Raw genomic sequence first — 10,972 nt, 5'->3', positions numbered from 1 at the left:
TTATTTATTTATTTATTTATTTATTATATTTGTATGGCTCCGTATCATAAAAATCTATCACAGCAGTTTACAACATAAAACCAGAAAATGGAATCATATTAAGTTACGAACAAGTTAAAAACAAGAAGAAATAAAAAGCAAACATCAGTAGACCATTGTAGGGGATGTCCTTTTAATTGCCTGTATAGGTCACGGTCTGGCGGAACAGAGAAGTTTTCAGCAGGCATTTAAAAGTTGGCACAGAAGGCACCCGCTGAATCTTTGTTGTTGTTGTTGTTGTTGTTGTTGTTGTTATGTTTACTCATTGCTTACTACAAAAATGTCTCAAAATGATTTACAATCATAAATGCATGCACATTAAAAAAATGCAAAAGACTTCAACAAAATAAAAAGAACATTAATTGACTCATTGTGCTAACTCTGCAATAACATAAAAAGGACAAATCCTATGCTACCTTTGCAGATTATAAAACATTTGCACTGGCTGCTCATCCACTACTGAGCAAGGGTGTATTAATTTACACCCTTAGGAACTTAGGTACAGGGTACTTTACGGACAGCTTACAGTCTCATATCCCAATTTGATAAGTGAGAATATCAGCAGGAGCACTGTTGGTCGCCCCCCGACTTGGCGAGGCTCATCTGACAGCAGCAAGAAACTGAGCCTTTAGTGTCATCACCCCAGTCCTGTGGAATGCTCTGCCAATTGAGATTCAGCAGGCGCCTTCTGTTTTAGTCTGTAAATGCCTGCTGATAAATTTTCTATGCCAACAAGCTTATGCAGGCAATTAAGAAAATATCTATCTGTAATTGATAGTTGATCTCTGATTTTAAATTTGTACATGGCTTTTTTATTGTATATAAGTAGGTTTGCTGCAGATTGCTTTGATATTTTTTATTACTAGTAATATACAAATATTTAAATTTTTTAAAAAGTAAAATATTGGTTCTAAGAACACATTTGCAACAGAGAGAATTAGCTGTAAGAGTATTATTTTCAAACTCTGCCTTAAGAAATATTTCACTCCTCATTCTGAAAGAGAAAATGTTTTATACAACAGTTTTCTCACCCCAAGTTTTGAGTTTTTCCATCTCACACCTTGGACAAATATTTTCATCCCATCCCCCCTCCATCCCCTCTCAGGCCTTCATATCTCTCGCACCACATCACATGATGGGCCTCTCCAAATATCACTTCATAGAGAGGCCATTTTTGGCAACATCTGCAGAGCAAAACTAAAATAAAAGTTGGTCCTTGGTTAAATGGAACACACACAAAATAGCAGGAAGTCACTATATTACTTGAGAGTGCAACATTTCTCAGATCTCCATCCTCCAAGTATCTGTCCTCAGTGCTCAACTGATGGAGAGCCAGACCCCTACTTTGTGAAATGACCCCCTTAGCTATGTTGAAGTCTGGTGGGGGTGGGGAGATTATTTGGCTAAATCGAGTGAAGTCATGGGCTTGGCTTGTGAATTTCATGAACAGCTCTTCCTTTTCCCTCTCCAGTCCTAGCACTTTCTGGCTTATGCAAAAAACATTGCACAAATACTGCTTAAAATACAGTGGGGGGGGAGTGGGGAATAACCCTGCTGCGTTTTAAGCTGCTAATGTGGACATACTCTTAGCTCGGCCATTCTCTCCATTTTGAAAAGAGTTTTCCCACTTGTTATGTACTGAGTTGAATAGGATCCAAACTGCAGCAGTCTGATTGGTCCTAGAACAATAGGATTCAGAATGCAGCAGTCTGATTGGTCCTAGAACAATGCAGCAGTATGATTGGTTGGCAGGAACTACCCAATCATGCTCCAGATAGAAGTGAATCCTCAACCTGATTGGCTTACAGTAGAATTCCGGAATTAGCCAATCATGTGCAGCCCATTGTGTAAATAATGTATATAAAGCAGATACTTTGAGGGGACTTTCATTCATTCCTCCTCACCACTATGAGCTGAATAAAGAGCATGAAATCACTTTGCGACTCTGAGTATATTTCACCACTGCGCAAGCTGTGGAGAAAGTCACGAGAGGAGGACCTGCCGTTTCCGCAACGCAGAGTGTAGGCAGTGCAGAAAATCGGGACACATCGCCCGGGTGTGTCGGGCTCGGCCCACCCGACGCCAGGCATCAGATGACCAATCCGAGAGCCCCAGGTCCCGGGGCCCAACGCACCAAGGCAACTCGACAGAGCTCACGGACTTCCAGGTATACCAGTTGCCCCACCCCAACGTAGAGAAAATTTATGTTGACGTACAGATAGAGGGGGCCCCATGCCGCATGGAGCTTGACACGGGTTCAACTCTATCCATAATCTCGGCAAGGACCTTAAGGAAACTGTGTCCTACTGGGCGTCCCAAACTCAGGCCGGCCCCATTCACCCTCCGGGACTTCCAGAAATGTAAGGTCCCCACAATGGGGGTGGGGACCTTCAGGGTGCAATACCGAGGGCGGACGCGGCAACTGGAATTGCTGGTGGTCAAGGGCCCCTACATTAGCTTACTGGGATTGGCATGGTTTGGACCACTGGGGCTAGCCGTCACCGGGGTGAACCACAATAGCTTACAAGTGGACGTGGACACCATATGCAAGGAATTTCCGGGGGTTTTCGATGGGAAATTGGGACAGTATACGGCCCCCCCCCATTGCTCTACAGCTTGACCCCGCAGTACGACCGGTCAGGCTCAAGGCCTGCCGGGTCCCGTTCGCCCTGAAACCCCGTATAGACGAGGAATTGGACCGGCTTGTGGACCAAGGAGTGCTGGAGCCGGTGCCTAATGCCCCCTGGGAAACCCCAATCGTCACACCCGTCAAGCCTAATGGTTCGGTCCGCATCTGCGCAGACTACAAATGTACCATAAACAAGGCCCTCACGGCCCATGCATACCCAGTGCCAGTGGTCAGCCATGTTCTTGCCACCCTGGCTGGGTCGAAAATTTTTGGCAAGCTGGACTTGGCCCAAGCATATCAACAGCTGCCAGTAGATGAGGCCACAGCAGAGGCACAGACAATTGTGACGCACAGAGGAGCATTCAGGGTAAAGCGGCTGCAATTCGGTGTTAGCGTGGCACCAGGCATATTCCAGAATCTAATGGACTCTCTACTTAAAGGGATTCCTGGCGTCACCCCCTTCTTCAATGATGTGTTGATTGCCGGGCCCACACCAGAGGAGTTTGAGCACCGCCTCCGCACCGTTCTGCACCGTTTCCAGATGGCGGGTCTCAAGGTGAAGCGGGAAAAATGTCTACTAGGAGTGCCTCAGGTGGACTTTCTGGGATTTATGGTGGACGCAGAAGGGGTCCACCCGACTGGGGACAAGGTACGGGCCATTTGTGATGCCCCAGCGCCCAAGAACAAGACTGAACTTCAGGCCTTCTTGGGACTATTGAACTTTTACCATTCCTTCCTTCCCCACAAGGCGGCGGTAGCGGAGCCCCTACACAGACTCCTGGACAAGCGGGCCCCTTGGGTGTGGGGCCAGTGCCAGGAGGCCGCATTCCAGGCAGTCAAGGACTTGCTTGTCTCAAACTCGGTCTTGGCACACTTCGACGAGAGGCTACCGGTGGTGCTAGCATGCGATGCCTCGCCCTATGGAATTGGCGCTGTCCTGGGACACCAACTCCCGGATGGAAGAGAGGTACCAGTGGCATACTTTTCCCAGACACTCAACGCAACCGAGCGGAACTACTCGCAAATCGACAAGGAGGGTCTGGCAATCGTGAAGGGAGTAAAAAAATTCCATGATTTCTTGTATGGGCGGCCCTTCACCGTGGTGACTGACCACAAGCCGTTGCTTGGCTTGTTTGCCCCTGAAAAGCAGACCCCCCAAGTGCTGTCTCCTCGCGTCCTCAGGTGGTCAATTTTCCTTGCCAGCTACCAGTATGCACTGATTCACCATCCGGGGAAGGTGATGGGCCATGCGGACGCCCTCAGCAGGCTACCACTACCGGAAACAGGCCCCGACCCAGCACCTGCACAAGAGGTTATGAGCCTGGAGCTGCTTCCCGACCACCCCATTCAGGCACAAGAAGATGCACACCATTCCAAGAAAGATAGGGTCATCTCCCGGGTCCTGGACTGGGTGTGGAGGGGATGGCCCAGCAGCAGCCCCAGGCCAGAATTCGCCGGCTACACAACCCGCAAACATGAACTGTCGGCCCACAAGGGGTGCCGGTTATGGGGAAGCAGGGTCGTTGTTCCCCAGCCCCTCCGCAAAAGGGTCCTCACAGCCCTACACGAGACACACCCAGGGGTAGTAAGAATGAAGGCCCTTGCCAGGAGTTATGTGTGGTGGCCGGGGATCGACGGAGAGATAGAGGCCTGGGTCAAACACTGCCAGGCCTGCCAAGAATCCCGCCCAGATCCCCCAAGGGCCCCAGTCCAGTCCTGGGAGTCTGCCCGAGCACCATGGTCACGCCTGCATGTGGACTTCGCTGGCCCCTTTCAGGGGAAAACATTCTTCATAGTGGTGGACTCCTACACCAAATGGCTGGAAGTCGCACTGGTACCGTCCATTTCTACGTCCGCAGCCATCCGGGTACTACGCAGGCTGTTTGCAACCCACGGGCTCCCTTACACTCTCGTCTCAGACAACAGGACTGCATTTACGTCAGGAGAATTCCAAACCTTCACAGTGCAGAACGCCATCCGCCACATCCGTTCGGCGCCATTCCACCCTGCCACCAATGGCCAAGCAGAACGCATGGTGCGGACCACCAAGGACACCCTTCGCCGCATGACGCAAGGGGATTGGGAGTACCGCCTTGCCACATTCCTTCTAGCACAGCACAGCACCCCCAGCTCAACGACTGGCCGGAGCCCTGCTGAACTACTAATGGGTCGGCGCCTTGCAATCAGATTGGACCGCCTTCACCCCGATAGAGCTCAGGATGAGGCAGTGGTGGGGGAAGGCAAGAACCCCCGGACCTTCGAGGCTCAGGACCCAGTGTACGCAAAGAGTTTTGGGGCAGGCCCAGCATGGGTACCCGCCACAGTCACCAGGGTCACTGGCCCCGTGTCGTATGAGGTGCTAACGGATGGGGGGCAATGCTGGCGCCGCCACTGCGACCAGATACGGCGACGATTCCCAGGAGAAAACCAGGAGGAGGAAAGGGCAGAGGAGTCCCAAGGGAACAGAGGGGCAGTGAGGCCCATAGAGCACGAGGGGCCAGCAGGAGAGGCAGAATCAGTAAATACAGAGAGGACCTGCGAGGCCAAAAGGACACCGGAACCAGAACCACGACTGAGCGAGCCTGTTGCGCCAGACCAAACAGCCCCATCACAGCCAGCATCCTTGGAATACGAGCCAGAACCTGAACCTCGGACCAGGGAACACCCCAGGCCGCAACGCACACGTAGGCCACCAGCGTACCTTGAGGACTATGAATGCGACCTCCTGGGCAGGACTGGAACTTAGAGGGGAGGGGTGTTATGTACTGAGTTGAATAGGATCCAAACTGCAGCAGTCTGATTGGTCCTAGAACAATAGGATCCAAAAGGCAGCAGTCTGATTGGTCCTAGAACAATAGGATTCAGAATGCAGCAGTCTGATTGGTCCTAGAACAATGCAGCAGTATGATTGGTTGGCAGGAACTACCCAATCATGCTCCAGATAGAAGTGAATCCACAACCTGATTGGCTTACAGTAGAATTCCGGAATTAGCCAATCATGTGCAGCCCATTGTGTAAATAATGTATATAAAGCAGATACTTTGAGGGGACTTTCATTCATTCCTCCTCACCACTATGAGCTGAATAAAGAGCATGAAATCACTTTGCGACTCTGAGTATATTTCACCACTAGTGGTCAGTAAAATCAGTAACTTGGCGATGACTCTGAATGTATTTTCTGCACATGTTTCTAATTTTAAAGGGAGAGTTTTCCTTTAAACATTTACCTGAGCAGAGCAGCACTAGGCAACCAATAACATGCTCCTGGCAGGCCAACGACTTCCTGCGTATTCACAGAACAGACATTTTCTCTCAAGCAAAGAGTTTGTTTACAATAGGCAGGAAAGCTTTTGGGGCAGGAAAACAAAGGACTCTTTAATTTAAAACACATCTCTAGCTAACTTAATCTTGCTTGCCCTTAATATTACTAGAATAGGCTACTTTCACACTTGCTTCGTTGCGTTGTCATAGGAGAAGCTCTTTGTTCCCAGAACTGGCACAACTGCCTGTGGCCAGGCCAACCTCAGCTACAGTCCTCCCTTAGACGAAGGAGGCATCCATTTGAGCCAGCAGGACAGGAGGGACCCAGAAGCAGATCATAGTTCAACCCCACATCTAAGGGACCTGAAAGTGTGTGTGTGTGTGTGTGTGTGTGTGTTTAGCAAGATTATTCCTCTCCCCTCATTTCTCTAGAATTCCAACATGACATCCTTTCTAAGAACCAATAGTTCTTGGGCAATCTCTTATGCAAATGTGGTCTCAGTGTGGAACTGAAAATATGTGGGAAACCACAGTTTGCAAAGCTCCCAATGGGAGAGTAACTGCTTGCACAAGCAATGCACATAACATAACTGTGAATGAGAACCACAAATTGCTCCCATGAAGGACCTTAACCAGCTTAGCCAACCAACTAAATTTGTGTTTGCACTGGCCTTGCAACATTGACTGTAGGAAGATAGGTGAAGGGAACAGAAGGGAAGATTCCCCCCCCCTTATATAGTCAACATGGCTTTTTTGTATAGTTAACAGAAGCAAGTTATTAATAACATTGTGAACAGAAGTACATCATAATGAGCTACAAGCAAATTTTGTGGATGGCCAATTTGCATGACATATTTTCACACATATGAAATCATGATTGCAGTCATGCCAGAAGTCAGTCAACCAGTAGCTGCTGGAACTGGTCTAAAAGCAACAGTAGGTGCTTTTGTGTATAATGGCAATACTATTATAGTTTACTCCCCTGCTCCAGCCACTTCTTAGGATGCTGGTGGGGTGGAAAATGTGCTTTAAATGTATGGTGAGTTCGCAGCCAATGTACTGACAGAATGGGTGTCTAAGTAAGTGTTTTGGTACTAGTAACTATCTCTGTGTGATTAGCGTACCAGAAGCAAGCAGAGATTGGTTGTCAGTTTCTTAGTGCCAACCCACTGCATCTTGCAGCGACAGCTTCTGTGAACAGGAGGAGCAGGGTGGAAATCGTTCTTGGATGTGGATGCAGACAATGATCCAAAGAACGATCCATTATAGGCCTAAATGATGAACAATCTAAATTAAAATCCAGAGTTGATTTTTTAATCCAAATTTCAAGGCAAATCTTTCATCTCTTTATAGCATCCTCTCTGCACAGCTACCAAACTAATTGCTTTTTAAAAAATAGTTGTGTGTCAAAATAGACACTCACTGTTCCCAGTTAGTGGACCCCCAGTAAGTATGATCTGGACACATAATGTTAATATAATGAAATGGGGGAAAATAATGATTTCAAATATGAAATGAATAGTAATATATTTAAGCATACCATTTTAGTAACATTCTCTCACACAAAAAAAACATTTAAAGTGAAGTGGACTGGCTTTATTTCAAACATTGTTAGTAGTTGTATACCAACTATTATTATTATTTATTAAAATTATATACTGCCCTTCATCCAAAGATCATAGGATGATTTACAGTATAAAAACATAATACTGTATAACAACAACAACAACTTACTAAGTATATCAGCAGTAAAAACTATACAGTGGTACCTCTGGTTACGTACTTAATTCGTTCTGGAGGTCTGTTCTTAACCTGAAACTGTTCTTAACCTGAAGCACCACTTTAGCTAATAGGGCTTCCTGCTGCTGCTGCACTGCCGGAGCACAATTTCTGTTCTCATCCTGAAGCAAAGTTCTTAACCCGAGGTACTATTTCTGGGTTAGTGGAGTCTGTAACCTGAAGCATCTGTAACCTGAAGCATATGTAACCCAAGGTACCACTGTACAAAAATGTGTTCATTAATACAATGGGTGGGTAATGGATTTGGATGAATCTCAAATCTTAAACCAAAGTGGATGGTTTGAAGAGATTGTGCATTTGTCAGAGGCAAAGAGGGAATGGTCTGAGGCACCCCCAAACCGAAGCAGGAACTCATGAAGTGCTTTGTGGTTGCATTGTGGGTGGACAGTGGACTTCCTGTTTCAATTTCTTTTAAAATGGCAAGAGAGATACAGAAGTGCTATTATCATAGAATCCAGAACTACTAGGGGAACATCCAGTGCTGCCCTCTCCAGAAGCCAAGCCCATTCACCAACTCCCCACCGACAAGCAGTGGCTGGATATAGATTGTGATCTAGAAACAGGGTTATATTTCCTTCCAGGTCCAGATTCAAATTTGCATGCAGATCTTTTCTCCTTCTGCTGCTTTTCCATCTTTAACACTGTAATTCACAAGCAGCCTTGAAAGAGGCGAAACCTGCCAAGGCTGCTAAGCAACAAACCACAAAGGAAAATGGAAGCTGTTGCCACAAGCTTTTGGCGCGCACACCCTTGAGCCTTTGCCCTTCTTTGGCTTTGCAGAGCATGCACCTATCCCCAGCATCAGCAGATAGAGGAGATGCTTGGATCATCTGTCCAGGTAGAGATCGAGTGGTGAATTTTAACATCTGTTGATTGCCTGCAGTCTCTACCTGTGGTACATTTGCAGGGCAGTTTGGCTTTGCCAAAGAGCTTGGATTCCTAGAGGGGCCAACCAGGCCTGTCTCAGCAGTTCCTGACTGCAGCGAGAGGGTGTATGTGGCTAACCCAACCTCTTGGTAAGAGGTGGAACAGTGAGCTGGTGAGAGGATGGAATCCATTCATGAAGCTGGGTGGGTGGTAAATAATGCGAGGGTGGGTTGGACTTGTCACTGGAGTCTCAAGCAGCTCCTGTGGCTTGGAGGGCTTATGCCCAGCTCAGGCTGGTTCTCCATCTACAGTCATCCATGGACTGGGATATCCTGACCTCAGTTGCCCATGCTTTAGTGACTTCCTGCCCAGTCTACTGTAATGTGTGCTATGTGGAACTGCCCTTGAAGGTGGCCTGCTAAGTGGGGCAGCCCGATGGGACCATGTGACACCAGTCCTGAAAGCACTGCAAAGCCTGCCAGTGAGCTACCAGACCCAATCAAGGTGTTAAAACTAGCATATATATATATATATATATATATATATATATATATATATATATATGCTTTCGTAGATTTTCACGGGTACAGGAATGCAGGTTTTGGTGTCCTCGGGTGTCTTCCCGTGTAAAAGTTGGGGTGTCTAGGCGACGTTTCGACGAGGTCTCACTCGTCATCTTCAGGCTGGTGCTTTCGGCTTCTTGTTACTGGAACAGAGCGGGATCTCAATGTTTGAGTTCCTATAAATACTGTAGAGGGGGTGTGGTGTCTAGCCTCCAATGTTCTGGGCAGAGAGGAAGTTCCCAGGCTAGTGTGCCTTTTCTTCTTTTGTTCCTTAATTACTTGAGAGATACCTTGAGTGATTTCTTGAGTGATATCCTGAGTACCACTTAGGTGGGTCATTAGGTGTGGATTAGTTGCTAAAGTCTTTGTGTCTTGACCTCTTGAACTTTGTGAAGAGTTTTCCTGAGAAGATGGCTGTATTGCACTTAGTTGTGCTTTGGCTTGGCTTCGTGTATAGGGGCGAGCTGTGGTTTTGTGGCTTGTGTCAGCCAGATCTGTGTAGGGATTGCAGGGGGGTGCAGCATCCGGAGGTGCCACCATGGATTGGCTACTGGATGGTGTCAGTAATTCATCTGTGGAGAGGGTCTGGGTTTGGGTCTGGTGTGGTTGATTGGTGTTGGCGTTCTGTGTGCCTCTGGATCTGGTGTCAGTTTTTGTGGGGAGGGCTAATTTCCAGATGTCTGGCAAGCGGGATGTGTCGTCACGCTTGTTCATGTTGTGAGGGTGTTTCTCTATCTCGATGGCTTCCATGATTATTCTCTTGTGGTGATGTTCCGTGTTAAAGAGCAATTTGGAATCTGCAAAATTAATTTCGTGTCCTGTTTCTTTCATGTGTTGGAAAAGAGAGGAAGTTTTTTCTTCTTTTTTGACGGCATTCTTGTGTTCTGCGATACGTGCATTTATTCGTCTGTTTGTTTGTCCAATGTACGTGGCTGGGCAGACTTTGCAGGGTATTTCATAGATCCCTTGGTTTTCCAACTGGATTTTATCCTTGGGGTTTCTGAGGATATTGGCTATTTTTTGGTTGGTGCAAAAGGCTGTTTTGATATTGTGTTTATGGAGGATTTTGCTAATTTTATCTGTAGTGCCCTTGATATAAGGAAGGAGGGCCATGCCATTGTTTTCTTCTGTGTCTTGGTTTTTGGGGGGTGTTTCCTTTTGGATTAGCTTCGTAATCCTGTTTTGCTGGTATCCATTGGCAATTAACACATTTGAGAGATTCTGTAACTCAGTTGTCAAGTGGTCTTTGTCAGCCAGGCGTTTGGTTCTGGAGATGAGAGTCTTGGCTACGGAGTTTATTTGTGCAGGGTGGTGGTGTGATTGTGCATGTAAGTAGCGGTTGGTGTGTGTTTTTTTCTGGTAGATAGTGTGTCCTAGGGAGCCATCAGGTTTTTTGTAGATTAGGACGTCAAGGAAGGGAAGTTGGTTGTTGGCTTCTATTTCCATAGTGAATTGTATTTTGGGGTGTAAGTTGTTGAGATGTGTGAGGAAGCTATCCAGTTTTTCCTTCCCGTGTGGCCAAATTACAAAGGTGTCGTCAACCTATCTGAGCCAAAGTTTGGGTTTGTGTTCTGACTTGTCTAAAGCATTGGTTTCAAAGTGTTCCATGTACAGGTTTGCGATGACCGGTGAGAGGGGTGATCCCATAGGTGCTCCTTCTATCTGTTTGTATCTTTGTCCATTGTGGATGAAGTACGTGTTGGTTAGGCAGTGGTTGGTCAGGTCCAAGATGTATTCGGGGGGATTGTATTTGTTTTGAATAGCTGTCAAGGCTTCATTAATGGGCACTTGTGTGAAGAGAGATACAACATCG

This window comes from Podarcis gaigeae, assembly GCF_964106915.1.
Source record: "Podarcis gaigeae genome assembly, chromosome: 2".
Classification (NCBI taxonomy): Eukaryota; Metazoa; Chordata; class Lepidosauria; order Squamata; family Lacertidae; genus Podarcis; species Podarcis gaigeae.
This window is presented reverse-complemented; position numbering follows the sequence as displayed.